Source organism: Abramis brama (genome assembly GCF_963993115.1).
Source record: "Abramis brama genome assembly, chromosome: 20".
Classification (NCBI taxonomy): Eukaryota; Metazoa; Chordata; class Actinopteri; order Cypriniformes; family Leuciscidae; genus Abramis; species Abramis brama.
In genome coordinates, this window is record NC_139982.1 from 18,294,513 (window position 1) to 18,309,011 (window position 14,499).

Here is a 14,499-nt window from a genome sequence, read left to right on the forward strand (position 1 = left end):
AGTTTAGTTTTAAGTTCCGTATGATACATCACTCATCGACGGTAGAAACATGAATGAGTATAGATCATGTGTGAAGCTGAGTCTCCGCCCACCTAACACTAGATTTATCTATAATTACACTAAATAACATTTATAAAATAACAGTTGTTTAAAAAAAAATAAAAACTCATGTTTTAGTTAATTTTGGACTTTTAGTGAAGTTAACAAATATTCACTAAGTAGGCTAGTGCTTTCTGTCCCTTTAGTTTTTCAAGATGGCGGAACGACATAGAAGCCTCCATGGACTTACCCGCCATGTAAATAAAGATAAGAAATGTTTCGCTTACGAGGATAAGTCGGATTATTGGCAGAGGTCATTTTACACCAGTGAGGACATATTTTATGAATACAGGCAAATTTCAGATGTTTAATTTCAGATGTTTAGATGACATAATACCATTTTTTCAACCGAGCGAATCTGCACATGAGAGGCCTTCAGAAGTCATAACTTCAGTGGTCAACGGTTTAGGCCAGTTGACGAATGTGTAAAAATCAAATACTGTATTACACTTTTTCAAAGGATAATCTAGCTTTAAAGTTACAATAAAAAGTAAAAAACCAAACGTATCTTCATACCTGTTGTGTTCTGACACAAGGCCATTAACTTGTTCTTTTTGTTTTATAAATGTATTTTGCTTATTTCTACAAATATCAACCTGATAAATATATGGACTGAATACACGATGATAACAGATGACAGTCGTACATAAATGCATGTTGATGACTAAGTTTCAGGCAACCACGCAATGTTCGAGAAATCTAATATCGGTGTAATCTTTGCAAGGTCTCACTCACAACGCACAACGTTGTGTTGGGTGATCCAGGCATACCTTTACTAAAATAAAATATTATGGAAGTCATTTTTAAACTGTAATTATACCATATTTTATATATTAATATTATGGCTTCATGATGATTTAAAGTTTTTTGTCTGTTTGTTATTAACTTATACCTTTATCTTTTAACCAACACTTCAACATCCAGCACAAAATTAAAGAGATGTATGAGCTAAGGATGTTCTCTGACCCCAAATAAACAGATCTACAATACAGTTAGATATTCTCCTACTTAGTATGTGTGTAAATAGTTGTGCTTAATTCTTTGGGTGTATTTTTACACACACCCTATGAACTAGCTTTAAAACATAATCTTTATACAGGAATCACACATGTCCTTACAAACCATGTAAGATTCAAAAGACCAAATCACTAAGAAAAGAGCCGTTTATAATAAATACACAAAAGTTTCCAAATGATGGTTTTATTACTCCGCTAGATTTAGTCATCTTGTTCAGATAGCACAATGCTGTTTCACATGTTGTATGTTGGACTGTATGTTTTAGGTGAAGACGTTTCTTTGAGAGCTGTCTGTAGAAATAAATGACAATTAAGAATTTAAGTGATAGTCTTTCTGTCTGACTAAATTGATACTTCATTTAGTGCAACTTTCCCTCTGTCTACGAATTACACAGTGCATGCTGTTTTACACTTAAAACTATTACAACAGAATCACATCTGACTATTGCACTGAGAGATGTATAGGGCCTATACATTAAAGGTTGAGACTGTTAAAGTTCCACACTCTGGTAAAACCTGTAGTTACAATTGCACAAAAGTAAATTCTAGAGGTCAACTTACTAGAAAGTAAATACAGCATGAGTCATTTAAAACAAATATACAGAAAAGCCACTATAGTGATCAGTTTTAGCGTTTGAATTGACATTTTATTACACTGTTTACATCTTTTTTTTGTACAGTTTGCAAAAACTATAGTCTCCGAGCGTGGTCTAACATGTTCATATAGGAATTTATGTAAAACACGAACAAATATAGCATAAAGTGAATTAAATGACAGTCATTCTACATGAGAGTGTTTAAGACTAAACAAATCATATTTATTTTAGAACATCTTTCTGCTATGTCTATGAAACATTGACGTGAAAGATGAGTATTACATTTCAAACTCGTCTAACTATTACACTTATTTTGTTATTATTACACAGTTATTTTGTGTGTGTCACTAAACAACATGGTTAAGCTAATGAATTACAGTTGATACGTGGTATTTTTACGTTAAAGAGGGGAAAGGAATATTTAACATATAAAAATAAAAATATTTTAACCTATCGTCAATTTCAATTGTTAGATAAATCATCTAACAATCAACAGTTATATGTGAAACAATTAGAGTTGGTGTAAATTTGCACATCCAAAAACTGTTGTTACTTGGATGATCAATATCTTCACTTTATGATAGGAAAGTACGGACTCCGCCTTTGACCAAGCCTCTACATATGGGGCACTTGCGCAGAGAAGGCGCACATTCTTTGCACACAACTAGGTGACCACAGGGGATGAACACAATGTTCACTTCCTTATCCATGCAAACTTTGCTGTAACTGTTCCTCCATAGGCAAGTCTGAAAGATCTTGACTCGGTGATGCAGCTTCATTTGTCTGGGCCATCAGTTCTCTCAGCAGGCAGACATCATTCTTCTTGATCCAGTTGCGGAAGACCTCTGCTGCTGCACTTCCTTTCGACAGGACTAACTCAATGAGCTGCCCTGTCTGCTGCTTCACTGTAGTGCAGTTACGAATAATGTCATACTCTTTCTGTGAGATGATGTTCTCCTCTAGAAGATGGTCCATTAAGCTCTGCACACTTTTTAGCTGCTGTGACATGACAAGATGATGTTTCTTAAGAAAAGTAAAACCATCTGATGCCATCTCCTCAGCAAGAAGCTCTCGCTCCTCCTCTCTCTTCTCATCTTCTGCACTTAGTAAATCAGACACCAACTCTTGAACGGTTTTGTAATTTTCTCCACTTGCGAGAATTTTGCTCTGCACGGTTTGCTTCACCAGGCCACGCTCACATCCCATCTCTAAAGCAGACTTCACCACAGGATTGTTCATCATCACTGCATCTTCTGAACGGTCTTCTCCAGGACCCAGGTGTACAACAGGTGGATCAACAAATTCTCTCGAGTTGCTGTCTCCATTAGTCAATAGCTGTTCAAATAGTCTTGAAAATCTTGATTGAATCTGATGAACAAACTCTTGGCCCTTTTCTTGCAACAGGTATTCACATCTTGGAAACCACTTGGCATGTTCTACCCATGGATCATCACCAGACTCCCAACATCGGAGTCCACCATCACAACAAAAGCACTTCACGTCATCATTACGACCAACATAGTAAAAACCAGCCTTAGCCAATTGGTCTGGTCGAACAGTTATTCTTAAGGGCCAGTTGACAAATGTGAGCAATCTTTCTTCACACTGTTGCATTGCAGAGTTAGATACATTGGAAAGGTCGCCGCCAGATAAAGGTACATTATCTGCACGGTCACCTCGAACGAAGCGACAGTTGGGGTAATGCCTCTGGTGCTTGATACTGCGCGATCTCCCGGTTCCCAGTTGCTAAGCTGGCCTCCACAACTGAAGCAAGCCACTCTGTCGCCCTGGCCAAGGTAGTAGAAAGCACTTTTGGCAAGCTCGGCTGGAGTTACTGTAGCAAGAGTCCAATTCTGAAAGGTGTCAAGGCGTTCCTGTTCCCGACGCATGTCAGGATTGTGACAAGCCGGAGGTCGCTGGCGAGACATATCCTGGTGAGACATATCCAGGTTTAAGTAACCCACCTGCTCCTCCGTTTGGCCTGAAACGGATGCCGTGGTGGTCGATGTTACGGCTGTCACAGGGGCGGAAAGCTGTAGGATGGCTACGTTGCGAAGCGGGGAAAAGGCAGAGTGAGAGGACGACAGGAGGTTTGCGGTGGGGGGTAAACTCTGGATGAAGACATAAAAATGTGACCACAGGGCGTGTCCACTCAAGCCCTTCTCTCTGATGGACATCCCATGACTAGTGTCTAGTCATCCATGACAGAACACATAACCTTATTAAAAAAAATTAATGAACTCCTGAACAGATAGAAGATCGACGTAGGGGGTATGTGCTTCCTCCCTCTTTGATGCAGGAACCGATGCTAAGAACAAAATCGAATTTTGTTCAACACTACAAAATGTCCTTTCTTCTGTTCTGTTCTGTACACAGCGGGCAAATTAGTTGTATCATTTGAAAAATCACCACACATTTTTCAGAGACGCGATGTGCCTCTGTGGTCCGTGGCACAGCGCATCCAGACATGGTATGGAAATGGTTGCCACCTCGGGAATACAGTAATTAAAATGCAGAAAACATTCCGCAACTCTTTACAAGGATCTCTGAAATATTTTATAAGTATTTTTAATTATTCTAAATATTATTATTATGTATACTATTATAATACTATTTTTATGAGCTCAGACATTAACACAACAGAAATGTTTGTAATTTTTTTATTTATTTATTTATTTATTTTTATTTCAACATTATACTTTCGAGTATACATTGAAGTAGTGAAGAAAATGATAGACCGGCAAACCGGGGTTGTGTGCGAAGTCCTGAAATATTTATCAGGACAACAGCTCACCCCGCCCCGCTGGAGGGGTTGTCATCATGACGCCGTAAACAGCTGTATAGGATTACATATAATGCCACATTGAATCAGAAGTAGCGTCATGGAGAAGTTATGCATATGCCACCGGAGAGATGTCTATAATTACACCAAAATATTTATATATATAAATATACATATATTTTTAAACATATGCATGGGTGAATTGTACGCCATAAGTTCTGTAACAAGCATGTAGAAAGTAGTTAGGATGTATTTCATTTTGCCTAGGCTTTAAGTTAATTTTACCAACTATTAAGATGTTAAAGTTCATAGACCTTAGAGTAGTTATCAACCACCTGCTGATTTTAACCCTTAAACCGTATTCTGGACAAATGTGGGCAAAATAATTTTGATTTATTTTAAAAAAAAAAATACTTCCCTTGATCTGAGCGGTACAAGACTTGGCCACTTTTTCCCATTCATTTCTATGGGTGCCCATTTTTGACCCAAATACAAGATTAAGGATTTTTTTTTTTTTACCCACTTAACATTGTAGAATTGAGTCAAACAAATTTGTGTGTGTTCAGGAGGCAAACTTAGGAAAAGTGGCCAAGTCTTGTACCGCTCAGATCAAGGAATTATTTTGCCCACATTTGTCCAGAATACGGTTTTAGGGTTAAAATCAGCAGGTGGTTGATAACTATTGAAGCTATTAAACACCCCTGACTTCGGTAATGCTATATTGATATCACGTTTTAATTTTAACTCAATACATTTGAATGCGCTAAAGGTCTATGAACTTTAACATCTTAATAGTTGGTAAAATTAACTTAAAGCCTAGGCAAAATGAAATACATCCTAACTACTTTCTACATGCTTGTTACAGAACTTATGGCGTACAATTCACCCATGCATATGTTTAAAAATATTTTGTATATTTATATATATAAATATTTTGGTGTAATTATAGACATCTCTCCGGTGGCATATGCATAACTTCTCCATGACGCTACTTCTGATTCAATGTGGCATTATATGTAATCCTATACAGCTGTTTACGGCGTCATGATGACAACCCCTCCAGCGGGGCGGGGTGAGCTGTTGTCCTGATAAATATTTCAGGACTTCGCACACAACCCCGGTTTGCCAGTCTATCATTTTCTTCACTACTTCAATGTATACTCGAAAGTATAATGTTGAAATAAAAATAAAAAAATAAAAAAATAAAAAAATAACAAACATTTCTGTTGTGTTAATGTCTGAGCTCATAAAAATAGTATTATAATAGTATACATAATAATAATATTTAGAATAATTAAAAATACTTATAAAATATTTCAGAGATCCTTGAAAAGAGTTGCGGAATGTTTTCTGCATTTTAATTACTGTATTCCCGAGGTGGCAACCATTTCCATACCATGTCTGGATGCGCTGTGCCACGGACCACAGAGGCACATCGCGTCTCTGAAAAATGTGTGGTGATTTTTCAAATGATACAACTAATTTGCCCGCTGTGTACAGAACAGAACAGAAGAAAGGACATTTTGTAGTGTTGAACAAAATTCGATTTTGTTCTTAGCATCAGTTCCTGCATCATAGAGGGAGGAAGCACATACCCCCTACGTCGATCTTCTATCTGTTCAGGAGTTCATTAAATTTTTTTAATAAGATTATGTGTTCTGTCATGGATGACTAGACACTAGTCATGGGATGTCCATCAGAGAGAAGGGCTTGAGTGGACACGCCCTGTGGTCACATTTTTATGTCTTCATCCAGAGTTTACCCCCCACCGCAAACCTCCTGTCGTCCTCTCACTCTGCCTTTTCCCCGCTTCGCAACGTAGCCATCCTACAGCTTTCCGCCCCTGTGACAGCCGTAACATCGACCACCACGGCATCCGTTTCAGGCCAAACGGAGGAGCAGGTGGGTTACTTAAACCTGGATATGTCTCACCAGGATATGTCTCGCCAGCGACCTCCGGCTTGTCACAATCCTGACATGCGTCGGGAACAGGAACACCTTGACACCTTTCAGAATTGGACTCTTGCTACAGTAACTCCAGCCGAGCTTGCCAAAAGTGCTTTCTACTACCTTGGCCAGGGCGACAGAGTGGCTTGCTTCAGTTGTGGAGGCCAGCTTAGCAACTGGGAACCGGGAGATCGCGCAGTATCAGAGCACCAGAGGCATTACCCCAACTGTCGCTTCGTTCGAGGTGACCGTGCAGATAATGTACCTTTATCTGGCGGCGACCTTTCCAATGTATCTAACTCTGCAATGCAACAGTGTGAAGAAAGATTGCTCACATTTGTCAACTGGCCCTTAAGAATAACTGTTCGACCAGACCAATTGGCTAAGGCTGGTTTTTACTATGTTGGTCGTAATGATGACGTGAAGTGCTTTTGTTGTGATGGTGGACTCCGATGTTGGGAGTCTGGTGATGATCCATGGGTAGAACATGCCAAGTGGTTTCCAAGATGTGAATACCTGTTGCAAGAAAAGGGCCAAGAGTTTGTTCATCAGATTCAATCAAGATTTTCAAGACTATTTGAACAGCTATTGACTAATGGAGACAGCAACTCGAGAGAATTTGTTGATCCACCTGTTGTACACCTGGGTCCTGGAGAAGACCGTTCAGAAGATGCAGTGATGATGAACAATCCTGTGGTGAAGTCTGCTTTAGAGATGGGATGTGAGCGTGGCCTGGTGAAGCAAACCGTGCAGAGCAAAATTCTCGCAAGTGGAGAAAATTACAAAACCGTTCAAGAGTTGGTGTCTGATTTACTAAGTGCAGAAGATGAGAAGAGAGAGGAGGAGCGAGAGCTTCTTGCTGAGGAGATGGCATCAGATGGTTTTACTTTTCTTAAGAAACATCATCTTGTCATGTAACAGCAGCTAAAAAGTGTGCAGAGCTTAATGGACCATCTTCTAGAGGAGAACATCATCTCACAGAAAGAGTATGACATTATTCGTAACTGCACTACAGTGAAGCAGCAGACAGGGCAGCTCATTGAGTTAGTCCTGTCGAAAGGAAGTGCAGCAGCAGAGGTCTTCCGCAACTGGATCAAGAAGAATGATGTCTGCCTGCTGAGAGAACTGATGGCCCAGACAAATGAAGCTGCATCACCGAGTCAAGATCTTTCAGACTTGCCTATGGAGGAACAGTTACAGCAAAGTTTGCATGGATAAGGAAGTGAACATTGTGTTCATCCCCTGTGGTCACCTAGTTGTGTGCAAAGAATGTGTGCCTTCTCTGCGCAAGTGCCCCATATGTAGAGGCTTGGTCAAAGGCGGAGTCCGTACTTTCCTATCATAAAGTGAAGATATTGATCATCCAAGTAACAACAGTTTTTGGATGTGCAAATTTACACCAACTCTAATTGTTTCACATATAACTGTTGATTGTTAGATGATTTATCTAACAATTGAAATTGACGATAGGTTAAAATATTTTTATTTTTATATGTTAAATATTCCTTTCCCCCCTTTAACGTAAAAATACCACGTATCAACTGTAATTCATTAGCTTAACCATGTTGTTTAGTGACACACACAAAATAACTGTGTAATAATAACAAAATAAGTGTAATAGTTAGACGAGTTTGAAGTGTAATACTCATCTTTCACGTCAATGTTTCATAGACATAGCAGAAAGATGTTCTAAAATAAATATGATTTGTTTAGCCTTAAACACTCTCATGTAGAATGACTGTCATTTAATTCACTTTATGCTATATTTGTTTGTGTTTTACATAAATTCCTATATGAACATGTTAGACCACGCTCGGAGACTATAGTTTTTGCAAACTGTACAAAAACAAGATGTAAACAGTGTAATATGTAAAATGTCAATTCAAACGCTAAAACTGATCACTATAGTGGCTTTTCTGTATATTTGTTTTAAATGACTCATGCTGTATTTACTTTCTAGTAAGTTGACCTCTAGAATTTACTTTTGTGCAATTGTATCTACAGGTTTTACCAGAGTGTGGAACTTTAACAGTCTCAACCTTTAATGTATAGGCCCTATACATCTCTCAGTGCAATAGTCAGATGTGATTCTGTTGTAATAGTTTTAAGTGTAAAACAGCATGCACTGTGTAATTCGTAGACAGAGGGAAAGTTGCACTAAATGAAGTATCAATTTAGTCAGACAGAAAGACTATCACTTAAATTCTTAATTGTCATTTATTTCTACAGACAGCTCTCAAAGAAACGTCTTCACCTAAAACATACAGTCCAACATACAACATGTGAAACAGCATTGTGCTATCTGAACAAGATGACTAAATCTAGCGGAGTAATAAAACCATCATTTGGAAACTTTTGTGTATTTATTATAAACGGCTCTTTTCTTAGTGATTTGGTCTTTTGAATCTTACATGGTTTGTAAGGACATGTGTGATTCCTGTATAAAGATTATGTTTTAAAGCTAGTTCATAGGGTGTGTAAAAATACACCCAAAGAATTAAGCACAACTATTTACACACATACTAAGTAGGAGAATATCTAACTGTATTGTAGATCTGTTTATTTGGGGTCAGAGAACATCCTTAGCTCATACATCTCTTTAATTTTGTGCTGGATGTTGAAGTGTTGGTTAAAAGATAAAGGTATAAGTTAATAACAAACAGACAAAAAACTTTAAATCATCATGAATCCATAATATTAATATATAAAATATGGTATAATTACAGTTTAAAAATGACTTCCATAATATTTTATTTTAGTAAAGGTATGCCTGGATCACCCAACACAACGTTGTGCGTTGTGAGTGAGACCTTGCAAAGATTACACCGATATTAGATTTCTCGAACATTGCGTGGTTGCCTGAAACTTAGTCATCAACATGCATTTATGTACGACTGTCATCTGACTGTTATCATCGTGTATTCAGTCCATATATTTATCAGGTTGATATTTGTAGAAATAAGCAAAATACATTTATAAAACAAAAAGAACAAGTTAATGGCCTTGTGTCAGAACACAACAGGTATGAAGATACGTTTGGTTTTTTACTTTTTATTGTAACTTTAAAGCTAGATTATCCTTTGAAAAAGTGTAATACAGTATTTGATTTTTACACATTCGTCAACTGGCCTAAACCGTTGACCACTGAAGTTATGACTTCTGAAGGCCTCTCATGTGCAGATTCGCTCGGTTGAAAAAATGGTATTATGTCATCTAAACATCTGAAATTAAACATCTGAAATTTGCCTGTATTCATAAAATATGTCCTCACTGGTGTAAAATGACCTCTGCCAATAATCCGACTTATCCTCGTAAGCGAAACATTTCTTATCTTTATTTACATGGCGGGTAAGTCCATGGAGGCTTCTATGTCGTTCCGCCATCTTGAAAAACTAAAGGGACAGAAAGCACTAGCCTACTTAGTGAATATTTGTTAACTTCACTAAAAGTCCAAAATTAACTAAAACATGAGTTTTTATTTTTTTTTAAACAACTGTTATTTTATAAATGTTATTTAGTGTAATTATAGATAAATCTAGTGTTAGGTGGGCGGAGACTCAGCTTCACACATGATCTATACTCATTCATGTTTCTACCGTCGATGAGTGATGTATCATACGGAACTTAAAACTAAACTTTAGTAGCCTACCATATTGTATTTTAGTTGATGTTGTTTTGAACGTTTTTTTGAATCTGTATGTGAAGGACCACATTCTAACTTTTTTCAGATAACGTTGTAAAATGTACGAATACTAAACCATTGCATTTTAACTTTATACAGTGTTTTTAAAAAGTTTTAAATATATATGGAAAACAAAACTTTTCTTTAATTAAAAACAACTCGCTGATCTGTTACCCAATAGGCCTACATTGCTTCACTTTTTTAAAAGTTTAAAGCACGTTGTTTTTAACGTTTTAACATTTTACAAATGAACGCTAAATACGTGTATTTTAAATGTATACAACGTTTTAATGACTATAAACATTTTATAATTGTGAAAGTACAACTTTTCTTCAAATGTATGTTAGAAAATAGAAATATTTGCTTGATATAATTTTAATACATGTTGTTTTAGATGTTTTAATTCTAGAACATGTTTGCAATTCAAACTTTTTTAACATTTTACAAATGTGTGTTTACCACCCTTTGTATTTTAGTGATAAACATTGTTTTAATGTCTTTTTTGTATGTGATTGTGAAAAGTACAACTTTAAATGTGGACCGTGGGAATTTTCCCACGTTGGAGGGCTCAGTCCAAAAGTGGTGGGGTGGGGTGTTTGTGTGAGTGTGAGCCAGTTCTAGCGAGAGCATAGAGTTGTAAATTAAATATAATTTCTCCTGTGACATAGGCGAAGCAAGGTATAGCAAGTTTATTAATATAGCACATTTTATATACTGGCAATTCAAAGTACTTTGCATAGAAAGGATTAAATAATCACAAAATTTATTCAGCCAATCGATGCTTTTCTGTGGGTATCCATTCGTTGCAGCCGGTAATCCTATTGGTGCGTATATCCATCAACAGATCCAAATGCGTCGCTCCATTTAAAAAAAAGCTACGTGATTTTAGAAAAAATCTGTTCCAACACGGGTAAACCTTCCATTGAAACATGAATTTTAAATCGTAGTAGGCTATTTTAAACGCTCATCCTCAGAAATAGGCTACGAACATTTGGGTACATCCATTCCAAAAAAGTATGTAAACGTAATCCTCTGGGTGTTTTTTTAAAATATATAATCCGCGAGAAGTCGGTATCTTGCAACCGTGGTTAATCCAGCCCACTCTGCTATGAAAACCGGTTCACTCCCATCATCTTTCAAATCTCTCCATACTCATACATGTATAAAATAAAATCCAATCCCTTTCAGTAAAAAAACTAATTGGGATCCTCTGTTGTATTCGTTGTGAATCGCTCGTCATCCATTAACCAATCTGACTTCGCACGCACGTCCTCCAGACAAGTGAAAAGTATTTCACTTGCGCTCGGCCGGCTCATGGAGAAATCGAGTTAAACAGGGTCCATGTTTATTCTGCGGCACTAAGGTCAAATCCTCCATAGCTTCATCAATGTTTCTTTCAGGTGTTTTGGGGTCTGACGTAGCCATAGTGTTCTACTTGAATAAAACCACAAGTAGGCCTAGTATTTCACTTCAAGTTTGCGCTTCTTTTTAAACACTAGCTGTCACTGTGGGAGGGACGAAGGGAGGGAGGGGATTCCCCCGAGTGTGATGTCATTTTAGGGAGGCCCCTTAAATCGAAATTGGCCTCTCAGCTTTGAGAGGGGTGTGTTAGGGGGTGTGGTCTCTTCGAGCCGTTGCACCGGTTTTCTATGGCCATTTAAGTTCGGACACCGAGATGACCGGATGTGTTTTCTATTTGGGAGCTGAAAGGGACTGTGGGAATTTCCCACGGTGACATCTGTTGTGGGTGGGGTAGGGGCGTGGTTTGTGTGTGTCTCTCTGTAACCTTCAAAGAGTCTCATACCTGCCAGACCTCCGGAGTGAGTGGACGTTCTTTTACTCCAACACAAGGAAAACAGTTATATATCTTTTAAGCTCCGAGTCTTTAACAATTGGGTATGTCAAAACGTAAGACTTTTTAAACTAGTTTGTGTTTTATGTAAAAGTTTTACAAATACTGTCTGAAAGTTAAATGCTTACATTTACTTTTCTGTATATGACTGAACATTGAATTTTTAATGTTTTAACATCTTAAAATAAACACTAAATCATTTTTTTTTTAATAACTCTTTTAGAGAAAAATGCAATTTTAGACTAATTTCACTGTTGTTTTAACGTTTAATATGTAATGAATGTACATATGTCTTCTTTAATAAATAAAAACACTGATCTCATCTCTGACTATGTCTTTATTGTACATTTCTTAAAAAGTTTTAATATACACCCGTTTAGAACTACTGAGCATGGGAGATTTTCCCACGCTTCAGATGTTCAACCCATAAGGAGGCGTGCCACAAGTCCGATTTTCCCACGGTGTACGTACAGCCCATAAGTGGGAGGAGCTAGCGTGGGAATATTCCCACGGTCAAAAAGGGGGTGGGCTTAGAGGGGCCATAAATCACTCAAAAGTGACATATGGTATCCCTCTATACTCTCTCTGGCCTATTTCATTTTTATTTTAAGTCGGCTACATGTGCCTTTAAAAACTTTGAGGCATTTATTTAGCCTAATTTGTTTATTTTCAATCTCAATAAAACATTTTTTTTTTTATTAATTTGACTGTTTAGTTATATGAATTGGTGATATTCCTTTAGTCCTATTAAGAACATACCTATCTATCTGTCATGTTCTCTATTCAACGGATCAGACAAAGGGCTTACAAATACACTTAAGAACATCTTAAGAAATCAGAAAATGTAGGCTACACAGATTTTATGAGGGTTAGGGAAAGAAAATATCATTAGCTCATGGCCCTTACAGGTAGGCCTAGCCCTAAAATATGTCTTGTAGCCTAATTATCTTCATGTGCTGAAATACTTCTAAATAATGCATTAATGATTCTATCACACGGTCATCTCGCATCTTTGGGCTGGGGGAACTGCTCTGCATTTGAGAAAAATGTCATTCAAATCCATCTGTCCTATAGGCAACCACATTTATATATATATACACTGTAAAAAAATTCTAACCCTCCCAAATCAAAAATTTCAAGTGACCGATAACATCTAAATTTTTCAATTGGCCCACGTGAAATTCTTGTTGTAATAGTCTGTTAACATTGGCTCAATGAGAAATAATACGTCAGACTAATTAAAAAATTTAGATGTTATCGGTCACTTGAAATTTTTGACTTGGGGATGTAATTTTTTTTTTACAGTGTGTATATATATATATATATATATATATTTATTTTTATTTTTATTTTTATTTATTTTTTTAAACGAAATTCTGGGCTTCGGGCTCGGAGAACTGCTCTCTCAGCTTCGGGCTCGGAGAACTGCTCTCTCAGCAGCGGGCTGGGGGAACTGCTCTCTTTTGATGCTTTATTAACATCCATACATACCCTTTACCTAAATCTACCCTTAAAACAATGCAAACATATACATATGTTGTTATTGTAAGTGAACATGCAATTTATTCTCTTATAATAGGCTGATATGATATTAACCACAATTGTAACCTTGTAAGTGGAGTAATTTATTCGGTGTTAACTAATGCCTCATATGTATAGGCTTATATATGATATAACCACAATTGTAACTTAAGAGAGAGTTAATTGTAAGAGAGAGTGTTTATTAAGAAAAACACTGCAATTTGTTTTTGTAAAGGTTTTATTGTGAATCAGGTTTATTAAGAAAAAACACTGCAACTTGTAAAAGTTTTTTATTATGATAATGCATGAAAGAAATGACTATACTATTCGATGTTTAAGCATTTAATCAAATGAAAGAATAAACTACAGTAGGTAGTAATAACACTTAGTAGTAGAAAGCATGTATCTTAGCAAAGTAGAAGATGGCAAGCATTACCCGTTTGATGAGGAGCATGAGACGCAGGAGAAAGGCTGAGGGTCCAGAGCCAGCAACCAAAGGAGAACAAAGGAAAGAGCTTTATATATGGAGTTTAGAAGGGGGGTTCCAGAACTGAGGACAGTTCAAGAATTCGGATTGGACAGATTGTCTAGGACTGAATCTGTGCGGAGGGCGTGTGGACTATAAAAAGTATTGTAAGGAATGTCAAAGTCAGACGCTGATTCACCAAGGCCTCTCCGGTGTTAGATGCCTTGCCATTGCGCCTCATGAAGATGAAAGCTTGCAAATTATTTGGTTTTGATTTACTTTTATTTTTATTTTATATATTAGTACCGTTTATGCAAACTAATTAACCTGTATTTAATAAAAAATATATATAATTGAAATTAAGAAGCTCGCCTGCCATAAGTCTCTGTTTTACAAAAGATTGAGCTGAACTGACCACGGAGAAGTCTTCTGTGATCTAAATATTGTAAGTATGGAAATTCAAATGCTTACTATTTTAGGACAGATTTGACTTACTTTACCTAACCTGAGAATAATTAAAGTAGAAGGTGTCTATATT

General features: G+C 36.9%; 2 pseudogenes across 2 annotated transcripts; one reads left to right on the plus strand and one right to left on the minus strand.

Moving 5' to 3' along the window:
* Positions 1 to 2,286: 2,286 nt before the first annotated feature.
* Positions 2,287 to 3,888, minus strand: LOC311070996 (baculoviral IAP repeat-containing protein 2-like; annotated as a pseudogene). Its single transcript has one exon. The product of its transcript is annotated as a baculoviral IAP repeat-containing protein 2-like (transcript).
* A 2,294-nt stretch (positions 3,889 to 6,182) lies between these two features.
* Positions 6,183 to 7,785, plus strand: LOC311070997 (baculoviral IAP repeat-containing protein 2-like; annotated as a pseudogene). The gene has a single exon. The product of its transcript is annotated as a baculoviral IAP repeat-containing protein 2-like (transcript).
* The last annotated feature ends 6,714 nt before the right edge of the window (positions 7,786 to 14,499 follow it).